Below are 26,950 nucleotides of genomic sequence, written 5' to 3'. Positions count from 1 at the left end.
TGTTGTCTTGGCTGGGGTCTTAGGGTTATTGACGTATTAGAAAGTGACCCTTCTGCCCAGTCTGAGATCCCTGGCGCTCTGGATCAGGTTGTCATTATCTCTGTACTTTGTTCCATTCAGCTTTCCACCCACCCTGACCAGTCTCCCCTCCCTCACACGATGCTTCACCACTAGGCTTCCCTGTATGGATGGTATTGGGCTGTGATGAGTGGCGCCTGGTTTCCTCCAGATAAAATGCTTTGAGGCTGATAAGTTCCATCTTGGTGTCATCAGAGCAGAGAATCTTGTTTCTTGCAGTCTGAGGATCCTTTTTGGTAACTATGGGTGGCTTTCATGTATCTTACTAAGGAGGCTTCTTTCTGGCCCCTCTGCCATAAAGCCCAGATTAGTGGAGGCTGCAGGGATGGTTGACCTTCTGGAAGTTTCTCCCATCTGCACACAGGATCTTTGGAGATCCACCAGAGTGACCTCTCTTACAAGACTCTTCCCCTTAGTTTGGTGGGTTGGCAACTCTAGGAAGAGTCTTGGTTGTTCTTCCATGTAAGTATTATGGGGGCCGCTGGGCTCTTGGTTCCTCTCCTACAAGATCCTTCTCCCCCTTAGTTTGGGGGTCAGCAGCTGTAGGAAGAGTCCTGGTTGTTCTTCCATGTAAGTCTCATGAAAGCCGTTTTGGGAATTTTCAGCAATGTTTTTGCAGCTTCTCCAGATCTGATCCTGCACACAATCCTGTCTCTGAGCACTGCTGGCAGGTCTGTCCTCCTCATGGATTGGTTTTGGCTCTGATATGCATTGTGAATTGAGACCATATGTAGACGAGGGGGTGAGGGGACAGGTGGGGTTAAAATTATGTCCAATCGTCTGAATTTCCCACAGGTGACTCCAATCAAGGTTTAGAAACATCTCAGAGATGATCAAGAGAAATGGGAGCCCCCAAAGCTAAATTTCAAATGTCATACCAAAAGGTGTGAATACTTCAATTCAAAAAGGTAGCTTTCATTTTTTTAAATTTACAAATATTTCTCCCATTCTGTTGTCACTTTGTGATTATGGGTTATTGAGTGCAGAATGATTGCAAAAAACAGGCCAAAACATAACAACATGTAAAAAAGTGAAAGGCTCTTAATATTTATACCATAGAGCAGGGTTTCCCAAAGTGTGCTCCGCGGAGTGATTATCAGGGTCTCCGAAGGAGGGTCTAGGTCCTCACTTTACTCACTACTGTAGTGGTGTCCTGACAGGCTGTACTGGAGAAATAAACATCCAGGACATAGGGTCGACGTAGCAACACAAGCGGGGGTGCACTTTTGCCTGCGGATCACCAACTTTTAGCAAATAATAAAGTCCATATAAGCACCCCACCTGGGTGTTGAGTTTAGGGTCATCTTCCCTGTCAAACTCCTGGTCTGCACTAAACCCTGGGCTAGCAGTCCTTCCAGCTCCACTAAGCTGACTCTCTCAGCCAATGTCTCTCTGGCTCTCATAACCAATGTCTCTCTGGCTCTTTTGCCAATATCTCCCTTAACTGTATATCCCACTTCTAGACCACACCTGTGGGAGTTTTCCCTTTTCTCAGGCACCAGAATGCCTGTCTCTTGCCCCCTACAGGCCATTCTCTGTAGTGCACCTCTACAGCGGGTTAACACGAGCCAGCTCCGGTCAAGTGATCCACATAGCTATGCCGACTGCAGGTCCTAACTTTCATTTCCTCAGAACAGCCTTTGGGACACTGCTACAGCGGTGACTAAACCGGGGACCAATGATAGATTAATATAGGGGCAATTGGAGTGACCGAGACTCCAAGGGGGCCCAGGGTCATCACAATCACCCCAATTGTAATTCCCACTGCTAAACCTCCAGCTTCAGATAGAGGAAGGGGTAAAGCAACTTCCTATTTTCACAGCCTTCCATCTTCATCTCTGCTGCCTGCAATCTCGATGCAGTGTAGCAGAAACAGGGAAGGCTGTGTGTAGCAAGTAATTTAACCCCTTCCTCTCCCTGCATCTGAAGAGCATAGTGGCAGTGGGGGACCCTATCACTCCTGGGGGTGGCAATGGGGGACCCTATCACTCCTGGGGTGGCAATGGGGGAGCCTGTTATTACTAGGGCCACAATAGGGTATACTATTACTACTGGGCCAAAATAGGGGACACTGTTACTACTGGGGCCACCAATATAGATGGACACTAGTACTACTGAAGCCAATATATGGGACGCTATTACTACTAGGGCCACCAATATTGGGGGGGGGGGGGGTCACTATTACTACACGGGGCAGAATTTTATGCTCCTGTAGCAGCAAAGTGGATGAGATTAAAATCTCATCCAGGCTCTGTGCAAAAAAACTACATGAAATCCATGTGGATATTGACATGTGATGAGGGATTTAATTTTGCAGCATATTAATTGTAAATATAAACTATATCAATAGCCCATCCAGTGCTCCTCACCGTTTCTTCTTTTTTTTTTTAACAGTCCTGACTTTTGTATTAAAAAAATCATATGTTGTGATAAGCCACACCCCTAACCCCTCCTTTGACCACACCCTCTGTCCCTGATACAGATACGGTAGATGGATGGATAGAGAGATGAATGGAGGGATAGATAGATATAAAATAAATATGAGCACTGGTGTACGGCAAGGGGTCGCTCAGGGATGGCAGGGCCACCTGGACAAGCAGAAGACATGGATGAACTCTTTCTACATCAGATGGCCAAGCTCTCAAAGGAGATTTTACCTATCCAGACATTTGTTGGGAATCTCAGGTAAAAGTAATGGACCAAGCAAATTCTTATCTGCTCTTGCTAACAACTTTATCTTCCAAAAGGTAGAAGAGACAACAAAGGGATCTGCTATCTTGGACTTAATTCTTACCAACAGGGAGGAAATAGTTGAGGAAGTAAGGGTGGCTGGGACCTTAGGAGGCAGTGATCATAAAAACCTTGGATGCTGGATAACAAGGGGAGGAAGAGCTGAGAAAACTCAGACCTCAAGGTTGTATTTCAGAAAGACTGATTTTAATGGACTCAGAAAGAGGATCGGAAGAATCCAATGGCTGGATGTTCTTAAAGGGGTTTTGTCATTAAAAGAAAAATGATCTAAACTTACCTGTTCCTTCCCTGTCTGTCTCCTTATCACATCTTCTCCTGGTTGAGCTTCTCCAGTGCCCCAGGTCAGCTCACTGCAGGCTGGGCCCAGCTTGTTATGAAGGCTGCTTATCACAAACTCCTTTCTGCTGGGTCAGTGAAGGTCACATCCCTGTGCTGTAGCTTCACTGCCTAGGAAGGAATTGTAATCTATTTCAGTGATAGCTCGCATGAGCAATCTCGGAAGAAGATAGGCAGTCCTCCTGCTGGCCTGTGAGCTGTGACATAACGTACATTGGCAGACTGCCAACCTAATTTACGTAACCTCACAGGAAGGAGAAGAATCAGGCAGCTGGAGCTGAAGTGAGCCCCCGGACTGCAGGAGAACATGGGGGAGGTGAAGATCTGGTAAGTAGACTGATGGGGGAGGAATAGATAAGTATAGCAGTTTTCTTTTTTAGTGACAGAACCCCTTTAAGGACAGAAATGTCCAAGAAGGTTTGGAAATATTGCGAAATGAGATTCTCAAAGCACAATCGTTAACAATCCCTAAAATAAGGAAGCATAGGAAGCATTTAAAGAAACCAGGATGGATGAACACAGAACTCGCATAGATGTTAAAAACGAAGAAAAATATGTTTATCAAATGGAAAGAGGGGGGAATATCTAAAGAAGAATATAATGCGGTCAGCAGAAACTGTAGGGCAAGTGTCAGAAAAGCTAAAGCTAATAATGAATTGAGGCTTGCAACAGAGACCAAAAGCAATAAAAAAGGATTAAATTTGTAAGAATGATGTTGAGAAGGCCAGACTTTTAAATTCCTATTTTGTATCTGTTTTCTCTCCGAAAGTAGATGGAACATCAACCGATCTTCCCTGTGCTATTGGGGGGATAAAAGAATGCAGGCTATCTATAAGCAGAGAGACGGTGAGGGAACACTTAGCTAACTTAAATAAATTCAAGTCTCCAGGTCCAGATTAATTACATCCTAGGATACTGAAGGAAGCAGCGGAGGTAATTGCTGAACCACTCACCATAATCTTTGAGAATTTCTGGAGAACATGAGAAGTCCCAGAAGATTGAAAATGGGCAAATGTTGTCTCTATCTTCAAAAAAGGGAAGAAGGTGGATCCAGGAAACTACAGGTCTGTGAGCCTGACTTCTATATCGGGAAAGGTCTTTGAACAAACTATTAAACAGCATGTATGCAAGTACTTGGATAAAAATGGAGTAATTAACCAGAGCCAGCATGGATTTGTAACAAACAAGTCATGCCAGACAAATCAAATTTCCTTCTATGACAGAATCACCGACTAGGTTGATCAGGGAAATGCTGTGGATATAGTATATCTTGACTTAAGTAAAGCATTTGACAAATTATCTCATACCATACTTATTGAAAAAATGGCCAAATATAGGATTGACAAGGCAACTGTTAGGTGGATTCACAACTGGCTGAGTGATCGTACTCAAAGAATTGTCATAAATAGCTGCACATCCAAGTGGAAGAATGTATCAAGTGGGGTACCACAAGGCTCTGTCCTAGGCCCAGTGTTGTTCAACATTTTTATAAATGATCTGGAGGAGGGAATTGATGGGAAACTGACGACGAAATTTGCAGATGACACAAAGCGAGGAGGGATAGCTAACACTTGGGAAAGGAGAGAGAATTCAAAAAGCTTGAACAGTGAGGAGCGACTTACAGAATGGTATTTAAAGGGGTTGTCCCGCGCTGAAACGGGTTTTTTTTTCAATAGGCCCCCCGTTCGGCGCGAGACAAACCCAATGCATGTGTTAAAAAAAAAAAAAGTTTAGTACTTACCCGAATCCCCGCGCTGCGGCGACTTCTTCCTTACCTTACTAAGATGGCCGCCGGGATCTTCACCCACGATGCACCACGGGTCTTCTCCCATGGTGCACCGTGGGCTCTGTGTGGTCCATTGCCGATTCCAGCCTCCTGATTGGCTGGAATCGGCACACGTGACGGGGCGGAGCTACGAGGACCAGCTCTCTGGCATGAGCGGCCCCATTCACCAGGGAGAAGACTGGACTGCGCAAGCGCGTCTAATCGGGCGATTAGACGCTGAAATTAGACGGCACCATGGCGACGGGGATGCTAGCAACGGAACAGGTAAGTGAATAACTTCTGTATGGCTCATAATTAATGCACGATGTACATCACAAAGTGCATTAATATGGCCATACAGAAGTGCTCAACCCCACTTGCTTTCGCGGGACAACCTCTTTAACAAAGAGAAATATAACGTCCTAAATCTGGGCAAAAAAATGAAACAAAGCACATACAAAATGGGAGGAAATAAGCTAAGCAGCAGCACATCTGAAAAATACTTGGGTATACTAATAGATTATTGACTGAATTTGAGTAAACAGTGTGATGCAGCAGCCAAAAAGGCAAACAATTCTGAGATGTATTAAGAGAAGCATAGAGTCTAGATCATGTGAGGTAATTATTCCCCTCTACTCTTTCTTAGTCAGACCTTATCTGGAATACGGTGTTTAGTTCTGGGCACCACACTTTACAAAAGAAATAGACAAACTGGAGCAAGTTCAGAGAAGAGCTACCAAGATGGTGAGCGGTCTGCAAATCATGTCCTATGAGGAACGGTTAAAGGATCTGGAAATGTTTAGCTTGCAGAGGAGAAGGCTGAGAGGAGACTTAATAGCTGTCTACAAATATCTGAAGGGCTGTCACAGTGCAGAGGGATCAGCCCTATTCTCATCTGCACAAGGAAAGACTAGAAGCAATATTACCCACCTCCTCCCGTGAATCTCCGTTGCGGACTCCTAGCTTTTTCTCCTATGTTACCATCCTCATCCCTTGTATTACATACGGTGATTACCTGTTGCTGACTTCTGGCTTTCTATCTGACTACTCGCCAATACTGCAGCTGCTACACCTGAAGCTCCACCTTAGTGCCTGAACCGCAACAAAATAAGCTCACCCCAATGGATCACATAGTAACCCCCCTGAGAAGGCAGAGCTCCAAGACTTTTGTGCTTTCTATCAGGAAAAATTTTCTGGGCAACAGACACTGGTGCTTGACCAACAGAAAAAGATAATCTGTTTACAAAAGCAGCTTCTGAATTTGCATCACTCAGGCTTTGATTTCCGCAAGCCACTGCCCGCAAAATTCAATGGGGATCATCGTCAGTATAGAGGCTTCCTTAAGTAATGCTGGATTAAGGAAGCCCACTTTATTTACCAGTGACAAGAAGGTGTTTTTTTATCATTAGCATCCTCATTGATGAGGCGCTAGCATGGACCTCGCTGTACAGAGAGACCAAGAGTAATCGCCTCGACAGACCCGATGCCTTCATGATCGCTATGGTTCAAATCTCTGACAATCTGAACCATTGTGCCATGGCCCGAAGGGAGATTACATAACCTACGACAAGGGTAACGTTCCGTTACAGGGTATACGGTAGAGTTTCATTGCTGGGCGAATGATGCCACGTGGAACCCAGCCGTACAGCAGAGCCAATTCCATAGGGGATTATTATCCGAGTGGATAAAAGATGAACTTGCTAGGGTGGAGAACCCTGATAATCTAGAAGATTTCATCCAGCTGTACATCCGCATTGATCAGAGAGTTTCAGAGTGGTGAAAGAAAAATTGCACGGTTTGGGCACAAACACCCCTTACTCTTCTAGTTGTCTGGAAACAAGTGGATGCCCCCAAACACACCTTTGCACCAGTAGTTCAAGATAGTGCAAACACCCTTCCCCTGCTCCACCATTTTGTCTTGCTAATGTGGGATTTTTACAGGTAATCAGAAGAGAAGAGAAAGTGCTCAGCGATGTTAGATTCTGGAGTGGGAGGAAATCTCGTGGATTTAAGGTCCGCAGGTGACAAAAACATTGCCACCAGACTTAAGCGCATACCGATTGAAATGGAAACTGAATGGGTCACCCTTGTCCTTGGGTCCCATCTCACAGAAGACAATTGAACTGGAGCATCACATGAAACCTGACCATCAATAAACAATCATCTTCCAGCTCATCTTGGCTCTTAAATTTCCGGCGATTCTCAGAATACCCTGGTTCTCTACCCATAATCCCTCTATCGACTGGGAAGCAGTCCAGGACCATTGCCTTCCCTTCAGAATACTGTAAAGAGAACTGCCAGATGACACCATCTGCCCCTAAACCACCTCGGGGGTGGTCAATAGAACTTTGAAAAATTACCAGTTCACTGCCAAATGTTCAGGGTTATTTGCAGCAAGAAGAAAGCTGACTAGTTGCCACTTCACCAGCCATATAACTGTCATATTGAGCTGCTCCTTGGATCTTCTATTCTATTTGGGCATATCTATAACCCCACAGAACCAGGAGTTAACCCCTTAATGGCATGGCCTATTTTGGGCTTAAGGACGCAATAATTTTTGGCGGATTTTCTTCTCCATTTATCAAAAGTCATAACTTTTTTATTTTTCCATCGACGCGGTTGTATAAGGGCTTGTTTTTTGCATGACGAACTGTAGTTTTTATCGGTGCCACTTTTGGGTACATTTGACTATATTGTAAAACTTTTTTTTTTTTTTTTTTTAATGATAGCAGGGAGAGAAAACGCATCAATTCTGCCATAGATTTTTTTTTTTACAGCGTTAATCATGTAGCATAAATGACACAATCCATTTTTTTCTGTGGGCCGGTACAATTACAACGATACCAAGATTCTCAAATTTTTTTAGGTTTTTCCACTTTTCTGCAATAAAACCCCTTTTTTTGGAAATCTTTTTTTTTCTCTATCGCTGCATTCAAAGTCCTGTAACTTTTTTATTTTTTATGTAGGTAGCTCTGTGAGGGCTTATTTGCGAGACGAGCTGTAGTTTTTGTTGGTACCATTTTGGGGTACATACGGCTTTTTTTTATTACTTTTATTGCATTTTTAGAGAGGCAAAATGCTAAAAATTAGCATTTTGCCTCAGTTTTTTAGCGTTTTTTTAAACGATTTTTTCCGTGCACGCTCAAAGGCATGTGCAGCTTACTGTATGCGTCGTTACGGATGCAACAATATCAAATATGTGGGGTTTTAATCTTTTTTTATGCTAATATGAGAAAAAGCATAAAAAAGGGTTTTTTAAACTTTTTTTTTACTTCATTTTTTAAATCTTTTTTTTCACACAACTTGTGTCCCCCTAAGGGACTTTCACCACAGTACTGCTGATCGCTGTGGTAAGGCATGGCGACAGGCCGGGCTCTTGCGATAACATCGCCAGAGTCGGCTGAAGACACAGAGGGAGTGCGCTCCCTCTGTGAACTCTTTCTCTTCCGCGATCTACTTAGATCGCGGCAGGGAAGGGGTTAACAGAGGGGGCGCATGTCCGATGCCCCCCCCCCCCCCCCCCCGCTGTTGCAGCAGGACGCCCGGCTGTGACTGACAGCCGGCTCTCGCTGCGGGATAGCGCAAGATCATATGTGATCTCGTGCTATCCCCAGGACGTAAGTTTACGCCCTGTTGCGGGAAGTACCCTGCTGCCAGGACTTAAACTTACGCCCTGGAGCGGGAAGGGGTTAAAGACCCTTTGGAAGCATTTGGATGAAAATCTAAAAAAAAGGCTTCATCTGTCCTTCTTACTTCCCGTTGAGAACACCCATTTTCTTTGTTGAAAAGAAAGATTGTTCCATTCGATCATGCATCAATTACCAGAAACTGAACAAGATTACTATTAAGAATCGCTATCCTTTTTTGTTAATCCCAGAAATGCTGGAGAGACTTCGGGCAGCAAAGGTCTTTACTAAACCGGACCCCAGAGGAGTATATAATTTGGTACGAACCTGCTTCGGAGATTAATAGAAGATGGCTTTCAGAACAAGATATCGACACTTTGAATCTCTAGTGATGCCTTTCGGTCTCTGTAATGCTTCCGCTACCTTCCAGAAGATTATCAATGACGTATTCCAAGACTTCTTATATCAATTCGTAATGGCATATCTCAACGACATCCTCATTTTCTCTGCCAGGTTGCAGGTATGTTCGGGTGGTCTTGGGTTGACTGCAAAAGAATAACCTCTACATCCTGTTAGAGAAGTGTGAGTGTTAAGAGATCCAAATACAATTCCTGGGATATTTAATCTCCCCAGCTGTCTTAAGTATGGATCCCAGCAAGTTTAAAGCCATCCTGGATTGACCCATTCCAAGAAATCTGAAGGAGGTACAGCACCTGGTTGGTTTTGCAAACTTGTACAGAAGATTTATATAAAGGACTTCTCAGAAGTCATCTCTCCCATCATCTCCCTCACAAGGATAGCACACATTACCCTGGTACCCAGAGGCACAAGTCGCTTTGGAGGAACTAAAGACTCTGTTTACTTCAGCACCAGTACTGATCCACTCAAGACCAGAATTGCGACTTCCGGTTCCGGCGCCATGGAGTGAGGGAGCAGAGAGATCCAGCTCCGTACTCACCGCTCCGAAAACAGGCAAATACAGCCGCCGGACGGACTTCACACACGCTCTCCCCGCTGTCAATCAAACCCGAGTATATCGGAGGAGTGGGGAGACCCGAGGGAAGGCTGTACGAGCGGCGCTAACCACTGCAAGTGCCCCACAAAACTCACCCGGCCGGCTGCAGGGACCGAAGGAGACGACAGCAAGCTACACCAGGATCCCCTCTGACAGGAGCTGCTGCCGTGGGGTAGGTGACTTGCGGGCTCAAGCTGGGCTTTGCATGAAGCACTACACTGAAAAGCTGTAGTGCAAGGGAGAAGACTCTGCTATACATCGCAGGGCAGTCACCACATCGGGACAGCTGCAACGCGGGAACCCTGCACTCAGTGAGGAGAGAGCTCAGCATACACCATAAGGCTGTAGCCACCCAGTGGTGAAATATAGGAACTGCAACCCCCCGCCCAGGAAAATCACCTAATAGACATGCTGGAATATATGTGCATATATATACATAAAGTATAAAAATAAAATAAAGGAAAAAAAAGAGTCCAGCAGCAAGACTACCTTCAACTCCCCTGAGACAGCCGACTGGGAGATCCAGTGACTTCCAAATACATAAAACCCCACACCGAGACCCTGCTAAGATATATAGACTTTTCCTAAAATCTACAGCCAACCTGAGGTAGAAGCAGCACCATAATAAGAGACCACACTGGTGTCCTTTCACAGAAACCGCACAATAAATCCCGTCCTAGTGCGAAATACAGCTGTCTATTACTATACTGTATGGAGGAATTTATCCAGAAAATGAGCCGCTCTAAAACAAGACAACCCGAATTAAACGCAAAAACAGCCCCAAAGCAAAATTCAAGGACTGGAACCATGAATAAGACAACCAAGTCGCCCATTATACCACCTACATCCCCTACAACATTAGAGAGTGAAAACTCCTTGGGAGATGAAGGAACAATGATGGATTATAAAAAGCTGGCAATTGAGGTGGCAAAGATAATATCCCCTGATATCCAGGAAACATTAGCGAATACAGTCGCAAGTTCTCTACATCAACTTCAAGAGGTGGTAACGCAGCACGGCAACCGCCTAGATGCCCTAGAACAAGAAATTGAAGAGGTATCATCAGAATGTAATGCAACATCCCAGCATATAGAGAACCTCACGAGAGAAAACAAAAAACTCTGGGAACGCATGGAAGATCTGGAGAACAGATCCAGACGAAACAATCTCCGTATTATAGGGGTACCAGAGTCATATCTACAAAAAGACCGCGTCACCTCTGCGAGACTACAATTCCAAACGCCCTGGGCATCCCTTCCAACTGCAAAATAGAACGCGCACACCGCCTAGGCCCAGATAACAGAGCCTCAATAGCTAACCCACCTTCAGCGACAAACATGCGACCTAGGCCAGTTATAGTAAAATATTTGGACTATACAGATAGAGCCCTAATTCTGCGAAACTTCAAGGGCCGACAGAGTGCATTGAAGATCGAAGGACACAGAATCCTAATCTTTGCTGATTTCTCTGCAGAAGTCCAACGCAAACGAAAGGCTTTCTCCCCAATTTGCTCGGCACTCTTTAGAAAACAACTTAAATTCGCACTCATGTACCCAGCGGTCTTGAAAGTGTACAAGAAGGACGGAACCACACTAACATTTTACGACCCAGAAAAGGCGGAGAGCGAGCTCCGTTTAACATCACCTCAATCCTCCCCGGCCAGACAAAGAGATGAACCTTCTCAAGAGAACACAAGTAACAACAAACAGAAGGCGGATCGAGTCCCTCCGGCAGCACCAAAAGAACAACGCCAAAAGCCTACAGCCCCATCAACACCAACGGCCTAAACAATTGGGAGACGAACCGTGAGTGTGATATAACGAGGAAAAGGACTGTATTGCGGGGGGACTGTTGAGAGACACTAGAAGAGAACTCTCGATTTACGAGAATCATATAGATACTGAATGTAAAAATGTAGAAAGTAAGGATAGAAATGCTGTTTGAAAAGATTAGAGATACTATAGGGGGCACATAAAAGGTACTAAGAGTAAGAGTCCGGAGCGGAATCCCTAGATAGTTTGTTAACGCGACTCACAAAGTGGAATTGAGGGAAGTCGCTTATGCATTCTCTTTTTGGGTACAGGCAATACATCTCCCCCCAAAAGAGACCGCATTTTCATTTCTTTTATATCACTACGCCGTGTTAACAGCGGAGTGATACTTTATTAGCTGATAGCTCTGGTTTTGTTTTTTGTTTTGTCTTCTCTCTTTTTTTTTCCCCTTTGTTTCTATATATACATATAGAGCTCTCATTTGGTGTTAAAAGTTTGATTTGAAATTGATAAATATATAGGTGAACTACAGTACAAGTATAATATAAATTTAAATAGATAATATGCAAATCATTTCCTGGAACGTGAAGGGACTTAGATCCCCACAAAAACGGTCGCTAGTCTTGCAACACTTAAAGCGCCTAAAAGTTGATATTGCACTACTCCAGGAGACACACTTAACCGAAAAAGAATATTTTCGCATGCGAAAATTATGGGTAGGGGAGATCTATGGATCACCCGCGGTGCATTCAAAGGCGGGTGTACTATTACTAATTAGGAGGGGGCAGGTCTAACGGTAGAAGATCAGTGGCACGATTCAAATGGAAGGATCTTACACGTCCACCTGAAAAATAATTTAGAGAATCTGAGTATCTATAATGTATACGGCCCCAATGGCAATAATAAAGAATTCTTTAGAGAACTGACAGACAGACTTACGATGGACCCGGTGGAACTTAAAATATTGGGAGGTGATTTTAACTCTGTGCTTAATGCAGCCGAAGACCGACGCAGCCACGCGACCAGCGGAAACTCCCAAAAACACCAAGACGCCATGTTCTATAATTTCACCAATACACAACAATTAAGAGATGTGTGGAGGGAGATCAACCCAGAAGGCCGGGAATTCACACACTACTCCCATGCACACGACTCCTGGTCCAGGATCGATTATATACTAATGGCCCCTAGCTTACTACCCAGAGTTACTAACACAGACATAGCAGAGCTTGCGATCTCAGACCATGCCCCGCTGCTGTTGACAATACAAGATAAAATCCCCAGGGGCACTGACTACCTATGGAAATTCCCTACATTCCTGGCTGAAGACGAGACATTTCAGGGGTTGTTGTGGGGATGGTGGCTAGAATTCATATCAGATAATGAGACACACTCAGATAATCCTCAACTTTTATGGGACACAGCGAAGGCGGTCATTAGAGGTAAACTGATCGCTTATACAATATCACTGAAAAGGAAAATTAAAGACAAGATCAGACACTATAGCTCCCTCCTACGAGTGGCATACACAACTTTTCAATCCAAACCAAACTTGGAAAACAAACAGAAATGGACAGAATCTAAAGAATCATATGAAACATGGCTACATGAACAAGAACAACTGTCATACTCCTATAACGAAGCACGATTATTCAAATTCGGGAATAAAGCAGGCAAATTAATGGCCAAACTAGCAAACGGACCTTTCGCGGTATCAAATATTTCGGGTCTGAAAGACCAATCTGGTAAAGTACAATCCCATCCGGCAAAAATAAATGAGATTTTTTATAAATTTTATTCACAACTCTACGCAAAAACCCCAATGCATCCAGACGTTCCATTAACCCTCCCCCCTGACATCCCGTTGACCACGCTGAATGAAGAACAATGCTCTTTCTTAGGGGCCCCTATCACACAAACAGAAGTGCAGGAAGCCATATCAAATTTAAAAAATAACAAGGCTCCAGGACCGGACGGATACACAGGAGAGTTCTTTAAAATACTAAAAGACCAGACGACACCATTAATAGAAAAACTATTCAACGGCTACATGCAGGGGACTCCTATCCCATCAGATATGAATACGGCCCACATTAAACTTCTCCCCAAACCAGGTAAAGACCCTACGGACGCAACAGCGTACCGTCCAATTTCCTTAATTAATACAGACCTAAAACTGATGGCAAAAATCATGGCAGACCGCCTGGCCACCCTGCTGCCCCTTCTGATTTCCCCACTTCAGAGCGGCTTTGTAAAGAACAGATCTGCGACAACTAATATAAGGAAAATATTAACAATCCTGGATGATATAAAAATGAACCCAGCAGATCACCCTCAATCGGCACTCTTGACAATAGATGCCGAAAAAGCGTTTGACAATGTCTCGTGGAGGTGGTTGGAGACAGTGATGGACAAAATGTGCTTTAAAGGCCCTTTTCACACTTATATATGGAATCTATACGCCTCCCCGCTGGCTCAAATTTATACTCCAGGCTTCCTGTCCCCAAGGTTCCCATTACAAAAAGGCACCAGACAAGGGTGTCCACTGTCCCCGCTCCTTTTTAACCTTGCGATAGAACCACTGATACACATATTGGAGGGAAATAAAGACATAGAGGGAATTAAAATCCGAAACAAGACTATCAAATCTATGCTCTTCGCAGACGACATTCTCTTAGCCCTAGCATCTCCGCATACAGATCTGCCACAGGTATTTGCCCTCCTAGAATCATTCGGGAAGCAATCAGGATTTAAGGTCAACACCACAAAGTGTGAGTTACTTGACATTTCTCCTCGAAGTAATCTACACAACATCGACACTAAAAAAAACTCCTGTCACCATGGCGGGGAACTCTATTAAATACCTGGGGATAATTATAGGAAGGGTACCCGAGAGCCTATACAAGCTAAACTACCCCCCAATAATACAAAAAATCATAAATGAACTTCAAAGATGGAATAACCTCCCGCTAACATTTATGGGGAGATGTCATCTAATCAAAATGATCAGCTTTCCAAAGCTACTATACCAACTACAGACTATCCCACTCTTATTAAAAAGACAAGATATAGGAAAACTATATACAGCATTCTCAATGTTTATCTGGTCACGCAAACGACCTCGTACTGCCATGAAAAAACTAATGATGTCTAAAAATAGGGGGGGGGGGGGTTGAACCTACCAGACATACGCACATATAATGTGGCCAGTTTGATGAGACATTCGTTAGACTGGCTCCAGGGATCGGATCACTTTTCAAACTATACACTTGAGAGGGAATTACTACACCCATGGAATTTAAACACCCTATTACACACAGGCTTTGCTAAGCTCCCACCTGAGGTTAAACACTCAAACATGGCAAGAGACACTATCGCAGCTTGGAAAATTGCACGCAAAGCATATAAACTATCATTCAAGCTCTCAAAGCATATGGAGTTATGGGGGCACCCTGAATTTAGAGAAAAAAGGACAAACAAAATGTTTAAAGAATGGCGTAGTAAGGGTATTGGAAGAGTTCAACACCTTCTCCACCATAAAGAGCCTAGGTATAAAACATTCAAGGAGATGCAGGAAACATATGACTTATCTCCATCACACTTCCTACCATATGCGCAAATGCGGGGATTCCTGCGGACAATGCTAATTGAGATCTCAAAAGAAGCAATAAATAACCCAATGGATCTACTTATAGGGAACCCTCCCCCAAGACATTCCATATCTGACCTATACCACCGATTCAGGGAAGGATGGGCTTTATCAGACAATAACCAAATGTTTAAAAGATGGGCACGAGAATTACAAGACCCCGAGAAAACCCAAAAAATCATCCAAAGCTGGGACGCAGTGAGAAAGGCCATAACAAACGAAAGATGGCGCGAAACCTTCTTCAAAATAATACATGGCGCAATATACGGCTTTAACATCCCCCCACACCGGGGAAATCCAGACAGATTACAGGCATGCCCCAAATGCTCCCAACCAAATTCTGATCTACTACACGGACTCTGGCATTGCTCCAAAATTAAAATGTATTGGGAGCATGTACAAGTGTTGATACAGGAGATAGGGGAGATACTTATCCCCTTGACGCCACAGGCCTACATATTCCATGTCCTAACCAGCCTCGGCATTCACACCAAGATCATTCATACTATCCTTATAATAAGCAAAAGATGTCTCTTGTCAAACTGGCTGCAAGCAACTCCACCGACAACCCTAGATATACCGTATATACTGGCGTATAAGACGACTTTTGAACCCCGAAAAATCTGCTCTGAAGTCGGGGATCGTCTTATACGCCGGTAATACAAAAAAAAGTGTAAAAAAAAAAATCATTACTCACCTCCCCCGGCGTCCTGTCGTGCTCCGTCAGGATGTCGCTCGCTCCTCGTCCCCGGCGCAGCATTGCTTTCTGAATGCGGGGCTTGAAATCCCCGCCTCCAGAAAGCTAATACACATGCCGTCAGCCAGTTACAGCCATTCAATGACAGCATTGAATGGCTGTGATTGGCTGAAGGCGCACGTGTGTTAGCAATCACACCCATTCAATGATGTCATTGAATAGTGTGATTGGCTGAAGCCACGTGTGTTTTAGCCAATCACAGCCATTCAATGATGTCATTGAATGGCTGTAACTGGCTGACGGCGTGTGTATCAGCTTTCTGGAGGCGGGGATTTCAAGCCCCGCATTCAGAAAGCAATGCTGCGCCGGGGACGAGGAGCGAGCGACATCCTGCCGGAGCACGACAGAACGCCGGGGGAGGTGAGTAATGATTTTTTTTTTCTCCACTGTATTACCGGCGTATAAGGTGAAAGTTGGGGGGTCGTCTTATACGCCCCATCGCCTTATACGCCGGTATATACGGTAATAAAACAACTAAAATACCTACTAAAAATGGAGAGACTGGAAATAGAAAGAAGCGCAGAAGCCCAGGCACCAAAGTTTTTCGCAAAATGGCAAATCTTTATAGAAAAATTTCTAGACCCTGAAGAGATCACTACATGTGTAACGCCGTTTAGAAATACATCTTGGTACTATATCCAGACAGACACCAATCGTCTGGGGAGACTTAAATTAGATTAACATAAACAAATAACGCCACAGCAGATGGGAGAGGAAGTAGGCAGAAACGAAGGATAGCTATAAAGTTAGACCTAAACCCGACGCAGGTTTCAGTCCCAAATCTAATCTAATCTTAAGAATAATAGAAAGATCAGGAAAAAGCATAAGATATTAACACAAAGTTCACATATGGAAGGAAATGATAACCACCACGATCTTTGTTATTGATGATTTATTTGTATATGTATATGTATATACAAGTATGTGGAAACGTACATATATATTATCCTCTCTATTTCTATATATTTTTTTATTTTTTCCCCCCTTTCTTTTTCACTGTTATTCTACTTTCTCTTCTTATTCAATTATTATACCTTATACAATATGTTGATACCAGCCGAATGAACACAAACAGAAACCTTTGAGATACACCAAGGACTTTTCGACTGGAAAATGTTATGTTATATATTATACTATGCTGTTTAAACATATGAAAAACTTCAATAAAAAAGAGTTTATTAAAAAAAATACCAGAATTGCCTTTTGTCGTGGAGGTGGACATCTTCAACTCCGCTGTTGGAACTATCCTATCACACAGAGTTAGAGGTAAGATGCAACTACATCCTTATGCATTTGTGTTCTATACCTCATCACCCGCTGAGAAAAATTATGATGTTAGGAACAAGGAACTTCTGTCCATCAAGGTGGCTATTACTGAATGAAGGCACCTGTTGTAAGGTGCCCACCATACAGTAACTGTGCTTACGGACCATAAAAATTTAGAATTTCTCCATACTGCCAAGAGATTATCTGTAAGACAAGCATGATAGGCCTTGTTCTTCTCCAGGTTTAAATTTCATTGTGTCCTACCACCCCGGTTCCTGAAATGGCAATGTAGATGCATTGTCCAGGATATTTTTGGAGCCTGAAGAGAAGTCAAATTCAGACCACACAATTCTGTTCCTCCCACTTTTTTTTTTTTAGGTACCCTGCATTCTGAGGACCTCCTAACCAAACTTACGAAAGGGACCCTTTTTTGAGTTGTCCTTCTAAGGATGTGAAACTCTTTCAAGAAGGGACTGTGGAGGCGAAACACTAACTATTCGTTCCTGAGGCTGGTTGGCTCAAAGACCTCAAACTAGTCCACGATTCTAAGTTGGTTGGTCACCTTGGGGTCACATTGACTCTGGAACTCCTGCTTCGTTCCTTCTGGTGGCCCGACTGCTGGAAGGATGTGGAGATGTCACCCTTTGCAAGGTATATGCCCAGAACAAGACACCATGAGCTTGCCCCCTGGGTCTCCGACAACCGCTGCCAATCCCATCCAGGCCATGGGGATCTATAACAATGGACTTTATAGTGGACCTGCCCCCCTCCAAGGAATGACATCAATCTTTGTTGCTCTGGACCGACTTACAAAGAAGTCTCAATTTGTCCCCATAGAAAAGATGCCCACTGCTGAGCACACCATGGAGCTGATGATCTGGGAAGTTTTCCGACTGTATGGAATTCTGGATATCATTTCGGACAGAGGGGTTCAGTTCACCTCGAAGTTCTGGAGACATTTCTGCACAGCCCTGGGAATTACTGTGAGTCTCTCCTCTGCCTTTTATCTGCAGTCTAACAGCCAGACCTAGAGAACTAACCAGACGCTGGAGCAGTATCTCCACTGTTTCATCTCCCATCTTCAGGATGACTGGGAGGATAATCTATCAACAGTGGAGTTCACCTATATCATTGCCCAGCATAGCTCAACTGCCCAGAGCCCATTCTATGCAAGCTACAGGATACATCCTATCCTTATTCCGGGCTTTCCTATCAGCACTCCTGTCCTGATGGTCAACCAGAGACTGACAGAATTTGCTGAAATCCACAGAAAACTAAAGGAGACCTTGCAGGAAGCTCAGGAGTCAGGATGCCTAAAAGATAGTAGCAGGCAGACATCATGAAGCAGCCCCCACCTTAAAGTGTCATGTACCTTGCACCAAGCTTGGGTGAAGATTTATTAGAGCCATTCCGATCCCAGCAAAGATCAGCCAGGTGGCATTCCATTTGAGGCTCCCGGGAAGCCTGATGGTGCATCCAGTCTTTCACGTGTCCTTGCTAAAAGCTTTCCAGGAAAACACCTTACCGGGAAGAAGCCAGACACCTCCTCCACCGGTGAGGGTCCAAGGGGAGGAAGAGTTTGTGGTGAAGGTTTTGTACTCGAGAATCCACAGAGGTATGGCCAGAGGAAAACTTGTGAGAACCGACCAGCAACGGCCATGCTCCCAGGCTCACAAACGAATTCCATCACAACTACCCAGGAAAGCCAGCCCCCTAGGATGTCCAGAGGCCATCCTAGGCAACCCCCTAGCCTAGGATGTGCAGAGGCCATCCAGGACCACCTGCTCTTCAGTCGGCAGAGTTCTCCACTGAGCAATTCAGCCCTTGGACAGTTCCCTTTCTTAAACTCCACCTTGTTACTGTAACCCTGATCTAGTCCCTGTTTTGGTTCCACCCTACCTGCTAATTGGACTTCCTATAAAAGCCAGGCCCTGCCACTCCCTTAGTGTAAGATTATTCTGCTCTACAGCATTTGATCCAGCTTCTCTTCTGCCCGCTATTGCTATAAGACTTCCCCATACTGACTCCTAGCTTTCTCTCCAATGTTACCCACCTCACCCCCTCTACTGCATACTGTGCTTACACGTTGCTTACTCCTGGCCTTCCATATGACTAGTCTACTATATCTGAGGTTTCAATTTAGTTCCTGAACATTGTATTTCTCCTCCTCTAAATTGCATTAACTCCTAAAAAAACTGTGGGTTCAAAATACTCATGACACTAAGTAAATATATTAAGGAGTGTATTTTTTAAAATGGAGTCATTTGTGGGGGTATCTATCATTTTGACATCTATGAGCCTTTGCAATCTTGGTTTGGTGCCAGAAAACAAAATGTTCCTCAAAATTGTAATAATTAATGTTAAATTCTCCTAAATGGTTAAAAAAACTAAAGTTTTAAAATGTGCCTTCAGAATAAAGTAAACATGGAAATATTTTCAAAGTTTTCTCAATTTTAATAAATATACACAAATTTGATGGGTCTAATTTTACCACCTAAATGATATACAATATGTGGTGAAAAAATGTCAGAATTACTTGGATATACAAAACCTCTATGGATTTATTATTTGTTTTCAGAATTATGTCAGATTTCCAAAATTGGCCTGGTAATTAAGACGCAAAGAGGCTTAGTCAGTATGGGGTTAAATGAGTTTTCCCATTACCTAAAATTGCCTCACAGCCGTTCTGTCCTTCTGTTGACAGGACACATGACTGCTGCAGCCAATCCCTGGCTATAGATGGTCACTGTTGTGACCAGTGATTTGTTACAGCAGTCACATGACCTGGTCAGCAGCAACCAAGATGGACAGAATGGTCGTGAGGCAATTTTAAGTAATAGGAATATCGCTTTAAGATTTTGTACTGCGGGGATGGGTATAAATGGCAGCAGACTCAGAGCATGCTGGGAATTGTAATTTCACATCAGGTTGGAGACCACTGACTTAGGTCATGCAGATCAATGTATTACACATCCCTACAGCTGCCAATTCTTGGTGAAGTACTACAGGAATCATGAAATGCGGTGGGTGCGGAGTGAGCACTGCTTGTGGGTCAGGGTGGAAGATGACACATCCTCATCAATCAGAAACAAGAAACCAGGGTTTTGTTTGTTTAGAAAAACAAGTTTGGCGACAAGAATCTTGTATCGCTCTGAAAGTGGCTACATTCAGGGAGGTAAAAGGAGAAGAATGCACAGGGGGTCCGGAATGTACTCACATCCCCTCACTTGTTTTACATGTTGTGCCCTTGTGTCCTAATCATTCTGCTCTCAATACCCCTTAATGACAAAGTGACAACAGAATGGCAGAAATCTTTGTAGATTTTTTTTTTAAATGGAAAAGTAACATTTTGCATTGATATAAGTATTCCCACCCTGGGGTGACACTTGTAGCTCTAGGGTCTCTCATTTCTCTTGATGATCTTTGAGAGGTTTCTACAGTTCGATTGAAATCACCGACATATAGTCGGGGGGGGGGGGGGGGGGTGTTGCAATTACAAACCAGCTCATTAGCAAATGGGGGCCCACGTGCCTCTGCCATATGCCATTGTACCGCCGCGGCAAGGATGGGTCCTCAGTAGAGATGAGCGAGCACCAAAATGCTCGGGTGCTCGTTACTCGGGACGAACTTTTCGCGATGCTCGAGGGTTCGTTTCGAGTAACGAACCCCATTGAAGTCAATGGGCGACCCGAGCATTTTTGTATTTCGCCGATGCTCGCTAAGGTTTCCTTGTGTGAAAATCTGGGCAATTCAAGAAAGTGATGGGAACGACACAGCAACGGATAGGGCAGGCGAGGGGCTACATGTTGGGCTGCATCTCAAGTTCACAGGTCCCACTATTAAGCCACAATAGCGGCAAGAGTGGGCCCCCCCCCTCCCAAAAACTTTTACTTCTGAAAAGCCCTCATTAGCATGGCATACCTTTGCTAAGCACCACACTACCTCCAACAAAGCACAATCACTGCCTGCATGACACTCCACTGCCACTTCTCCTGGGTTACATGCTGCCCAACTGCCCCCCCTCCCCCCCACAGCGCACACCAAAGTGTCCCTGCGCAGCCTTCAGCTGCCCTCATGCCACACCACCCTCATGTCTATTTAGAAGTGCGTCTGCCATGAGGAGGAACCGCAGGCACACACTGCAGAGGGTTGGCACGGCTAGGCAGCGACCCTCTTTAAAAGGGGCGGGGCGATAGCCCACAATGCTGTACAGAAGCAATGAGAAATAGAATCCTGTGCCACCGCCATCAGGAGCTGCACACGTGGGCATAGCAATGGGGAACCTATGTGCCACACACTATTCATTCTGTCAAGGTGTCTCTGCATGCCCCAGTCAGACCGGGCTTTTTAATTCATAGACACAGGCATGTCCAACTCCCTATTGTGAAGTCCCTGTCGACCGACAGCATGGGTGGCTCCCTGGAACCCACCGGCGATACACAAAAATATCCCATTGCATTGCCCAACACAGCTGAGGTAGTAATGTCGTGCTTAATGCAGGTGGGCTTCGGCCCACACTGCATGCCCCAGTCAGACTGGGGTTCTTTACAAGTGGACACATGTAGGTTAAACTCCGTGTGCACCTACAGCATGGGTGGCTCCCTGGAACCCACCGGCGATACACAAAAATATCCCATTGCATTGCCCAACACAGCTGAGGTAATAATGTCGTGCTTAATGCAGGTGGGCTTCGGCCCACACTGCATGCCCCAGTCAGACTGGGGTTCTTTACAAGTGGAAACAGATGCATTTATTATTCCCTGTGGACCCACAGCATGGGTAGGTGCCAGGAAGCCACCGGCGGTACATAGAAATATCCCATTGCATTGCCCAACACAGCTGAGGTAGTAATGTCGTGCTTAATGCACGTGGGCTCCGGCCAACACTGCATGCCCCAGTCAGACTGGTAATATGTACCTTAACAGTAACCGCGTTGGTGGTAATGTGGTGGTGACTGCGGACCTAGTAGCGCGGTTTTATTTTGTTGGTTTTCGGAATGTGGCCAGGATTAAGTGGGCCGTGGCGGGGGATGTTTTGGAGGCACTACGTGTCCTCTCCACGTGTCCGTGGTTATATGCACCTTTACAGTAACAGCGTTGGTGGGAAATGGCCTCGCCGCCATCATGTCTTTGGGAAGCCTCTGTTTCCACACCCCAGAGACATACCATTAGCAGCGGTATAGGCAGAGCCCAGAATTAGTAACATTTCAGCCGTAGCATTAGCGACAGGCCCCACTAACATATCACTAGCAGCATTATAGGGGGAGCACAGTCTTAGTTCCATTTCAGTAATAGTAGCAGCCTACACAGGCCCCAGGAACAATTCCGAAGCAGCAGTATAGGAGGAGCATAGTCTTAGTTCCATTTAAGTCATTGTAGCAGCCTACACAGGCCCCAGGAACAATTCCGAAGCAGCAGTATAGTGGGAGCGCAGTCTTAGTTCCATTTCAGTAGCTGCAGTATAGCCAAGGCCCAAGTTACATTTATGTAGCTAAAGTGTAGGCCAACCCCACACACACTTCTGTACCATGAGTGCAGGCGAAGAACATACAAATTGCTATGATTACACTGTAGGTGAGGGCCCCAAAACATTGGTGTACCAACAGTACTAATGTACCTCAGTAAAAATTGGCCATGCCCAACCAAGATGGCAGGTGAAACCCATTAATCGCTTTGGTTAATGTGGCTTAAGTGGTAACTAGGCCTGGAGGCAGCCCAGTTTAACTAAAAATTGGTTCAAGTTAAAGTTTCAACGCTTTTAAGAGCATTGAAACATATAAAAATTGTTTAGACAAATTAGATGAGTGAGCCTTGTGGCCCTAAGAAAAATTGCCCGTTCAGCGTGATTACGTGAGGTTTCAGGAGGAGGAGCAGGAGGAGGAGGAGGAATATTAGACACAGATTGATGAAGCAGAAATGTCCCAGTTTTGGATGGTGAGAGAGAACGTAGCTTCCATCCGCGGGTGCAGCCTACGTATTGCTTACGTATCGCTGCTGTCCGCTGGTGGAGAAGAGAAGTCTGGGGAAATCCAGGCTTTGTTCATCTTGATGAGTGTTAGCCTGTCGGCACTGTCGGTTGACAAGCGGCTACGCTTATCTGTGATGATTCCCCCAGCCGCACTAAACACCCTTTCCGACAAGACGCTAGCCGCAGGACAAGCAAGCACCTCCAGGGCATACAGCGCTAGTTCAGGCCACGTGTCCAGCTTCGACACCCAGTAGTTGTAGGTGGCAGAGGCGTCACGGAGGACGGTCGTGCGATCGGCTACGTACTCCCTCACCATCCTTTTACAGTGCTCCCGCCGACTCAGCCTTGACTGGGGAGCGGTGACACAGTCTTGCTGGGGAGCCATAAAGCTGTCCAGGCCCTTAAAGACTGTTGCACTGCCTGGGCTGTACATGCTGCTCGATCTCCGCACCTCCCCTGCTACCTGGCCCTCGGAACTGCGCCTTCTGCCACTAGCGCTGTCGGATGGGAATTTTACCATCAGCTTGTCCGCCAGGGTCCTGTGTTATAGCAACACTCTCGAACCCCTTTCCTCTTCGGGAATGAGAGTGGGAAGGTTCTCCTTATAGCGTGGGTCGAGCAGTGTGTACACCCAGTAATCCGTAGTGGCCAGAATGCGTGTAACGCGAGGGTCACGAGAAAGGCATCCTAACATGAAGTCAGCCATGTGTGCCAGGGTACCTGTACGCAACACATGGCTGTCCGCACTAGGAAGATCACTTTCAGGATCCTCCTCCTCCTCCTCCTCCTCCTCCTCCTCCTCCTCAGGCCATACACGCTGAAATGATGACAGGCAAGCAGCATGGGTACCGTCAGCAGTGGGCCAAGCTGTCTCTTCCCCCTCCTCCTCATCCTCCTCAGGCTCCTCCTCCTCCTCCTGAACGCGCTGAGATATAGACAGGAGGGTGCTCTGACTATCCAGCGACATACTGTCTTCCCCCGCCTCTGTTTCCGAGCGCAAAGCGGCTGCCTTTATGGTTTGCAGGGAACTTCTCAAGATGCATAGTAGAGGAATGGTGACGCTAATGATTGCAGCATCGCCGCTCACCACCTGGGTAGACTGCTCAAAGTTTCGAAGGACCTGGCAGATGTCTGCCAACCAGGCCCACTCTTCTGAAAATAATTGAGGAGGCTGACTCCCACTGCGCCGCCCATGTTGGAGTTGGTATTCCACTATAGCTCTACGCTGCTCATAGAGCCTAGCCAACATGTGGAGCGTAGAGTTCCACCGTGTGGGCACGTCGCACAGCAGTCGGTGCACTGGCAGATTAAACCGATGTTGCAGGGTGCGCAGGGTGGCAGCGTCCGTGTGGGACTTGCGGAAATGTGCGCAGAGCCGGCGCACCTTTACGAGCAGGTCTGACAAGCGTGGGTAGCTTTTCAGAAAGCGCTGAACCACCAAATTAAAGACGTGGGCCAGGCATGGCACGTGCGTGAGGCTGCCGAGCTGCAGAGCCGCCACCAGGTTACGGCCGTTGTCACACACGACCATGCCCGGTTGGAGGCTCAGCGGCGCAAGCCAATGGTCGGTCTGCTCTGTCAGACCCTGCAGCAGTTCGTGGGCCGTGTGCCTCCTATCTCCTAAGCTGAGTAGTTTCAGCACGGCCTGCTGACGCTTGCCCACCGCTGTGCTGCCACGCCGCGTGACACCGACTGCTGGCGACGTCCTGCTGCTGCTGACACATCTAGATTGCGAGACAGAGGTTGAGGAGGAGGAGGAGGGTGCTTTAGTGGAGGAAGCATACACCGCCGAACATACCACCACCGAGCTGGGGCCCGCAATTCTGGGGGTGGGTAGGACGTGAGCGGTCCCAGGCTCTGACTCTGTCCCAGCCTCCACTAAATTCACCCAATGTGCCGTCAGGGAAATGTAGTGGCCCTGCCCGCCTGTGCTTGTCCACGTGTCCGTAGTTAAGTGGACCTTGCCACTAACCGCATTGGTGAGGGCGCGTACAATGTTGCGGGAGACGTGGTCGTGCAGGGCTGGGACGGCACATCGGGAAAAGTAGTGGCGACTGGGAACTGAGTAGCGTGGGGCCGCCGCCGCCATCATAGCTTTGAAAGCCTCCATTTCCACAACCCTATACGGCAGCATCTCAAGGATGATAAATTTGGCTATGTGGACGGTTAACGATTGAGCGTGCGGGTGCGTGGTGGCGTACTTGCGCTTGCGCTCCAACACTTGCGCTAGCGACGGCTGGACTGTGCGGTGCGAGACATTGGTGGATGGGGCCGAGGACAGCGGAGATGAGGGTGTGGGTGCAGGCCAGGAGACGGTAGTGCCTGTGTCCTGAGAGGGGGGTTGGATCTCAGTGGCAGGTTGGGGCACAGGGGGAGAGGCAGCGGTGCAAACCGGAGGCGGTGAACGGCCTTCGTCCCACCTTGTGGGGTGCTTGGCCATCATATGTCTGCGCATGCTGGTGGTGGTGAGGCTGTTGGTGGTGGCTCCCCGGCTGATCTTGGCGCGACAAAGGTTGCACACCACTGTTCGTCGGTCGTCAGGCGTCTCTGTGAAAAACTGCCAGACCTTAGAGCACCTCGGCCTCTGCAGGGTGGCATGGCGCGAGGGTGCGCTTTGGGAAACAGTTGGTGGATTATTCGGTCTGGCCCTGCCTCTACCCCTGGACACCGCACTGCCTCTTGCAACCTGCCCTGCTGGTGCCCTTGCCTCCCCCTCTGAAGACCTGTCCTGAGTAGGCGTTGCACACCAGGTGGGGTCAGTCACCTCATCGTCCTGCTGCTCTTCCTCCGAATCCTCTGTGCGCTCCTCCCTCGCACTTACTGCCCTTACTACTACCTCACTGCAAGACAACTGTGTCTCATCGTCATCGTCCTCCTCACCCACTGAAAGGTCTTGAGACAGTTGCCGGAAGTCCCCAGCCTCATCCCCCGGACCCCGGGAACTTTCCAATGGTTGTGCATCAGTGACGATAAACTCCTCTGGTGGGAGAGGAACCACTGCTGCCCAATCTGAGCAGGGGCCCGAGAACAGTTCCTGGGAGTGTTCCCGCTCCTGAGCATGTGTCATTGTAGTGGAGTGAGGAGGCTGGGAGGAAGGAGGAGCAGCAGACAGAGGATTCGGATTTGCAGCACTGGACGGCGCAGAACTCTGGGTGGATGATAGCTTGCTCGAAGCACTTTCTGCCATCCACGACAGGACCTGCTCACACTGCTCATTTTCTAATAAAGGTCTCCCGCGTGGACCCATTAATTGGGCGATGAATGTGGGGACGCCAGAAACGTGCCTCTCTCCTAATCGCGCAGCAGTCGGCTGCGACACACCTGGATCAGGAGCTCGGCCTGTGCCCACACCCTCACTTGGGCCTACGCGTCCTCGGCCGCGTCCACGTCCTCTAGGCCTACCCCTACCCCTCAGCATGCTGTATTACCAGTGATTTCCAAGACAGGAAAGAAATTGGCGCAAGCCTGCAGCCAAAATAGAATTTTTTCCCTTGTTTTTCAAAGGACAAGCCACACTGCCTGTATTCAATGAATACTACTAAGTTTAATAACTGTGTTGTGGCCCTGCAAATGTGTCAGAGAACTGCAGTGATGCAAAGTTATTCGCTCCAGCAGATCAGGGATTTCCCATGCAGGAAAGAAATTGGCGCAAGCCTGCAGCCAAAATAGAATTTTTTCCCTTGTTTTTCAAAGGACAAGCCACACTGCGTGTATTCAATGAATACTACTAAGTTTAATAACTGTGTTGTGGCCCTGCAAATGTGTCAGAGAACTGCAGTGATGCAAAGTTATTCGCTCCAGCAGATCAGGGATTTCCCATGCAGGAAAGAAATTGGCGCAAGCCTGCAGCCAAAATAGATTTTTTTCCCTTGTTTTTCAAAGGACAAGCCACACTGCGTGTATTCAATGAATACTACTAAGTTTAATAACTGTGTTGTGGCCCTGCAAATGTGTCAGAGAACTGCAGT

The sequence above is a fragment of the Eleutherodactylus coqui genome, chromosome 10, assembly GCF_035609145.1.
Source record: "Eleutherodactylus coqui strain aEleCoq1 chromosome 10, aEleCoq1.hap1, whole genome shotgun sequence".
Lineage (NCBI taxonomy): Eukaryota > Metazoa > Chordata > Amphibia > Anura > Eleutherodactylidae > Eleutherodactylus > Eleutherodactylus coqui.
This window is presented reverse-complemented; position numbering follows the sequence as displayed.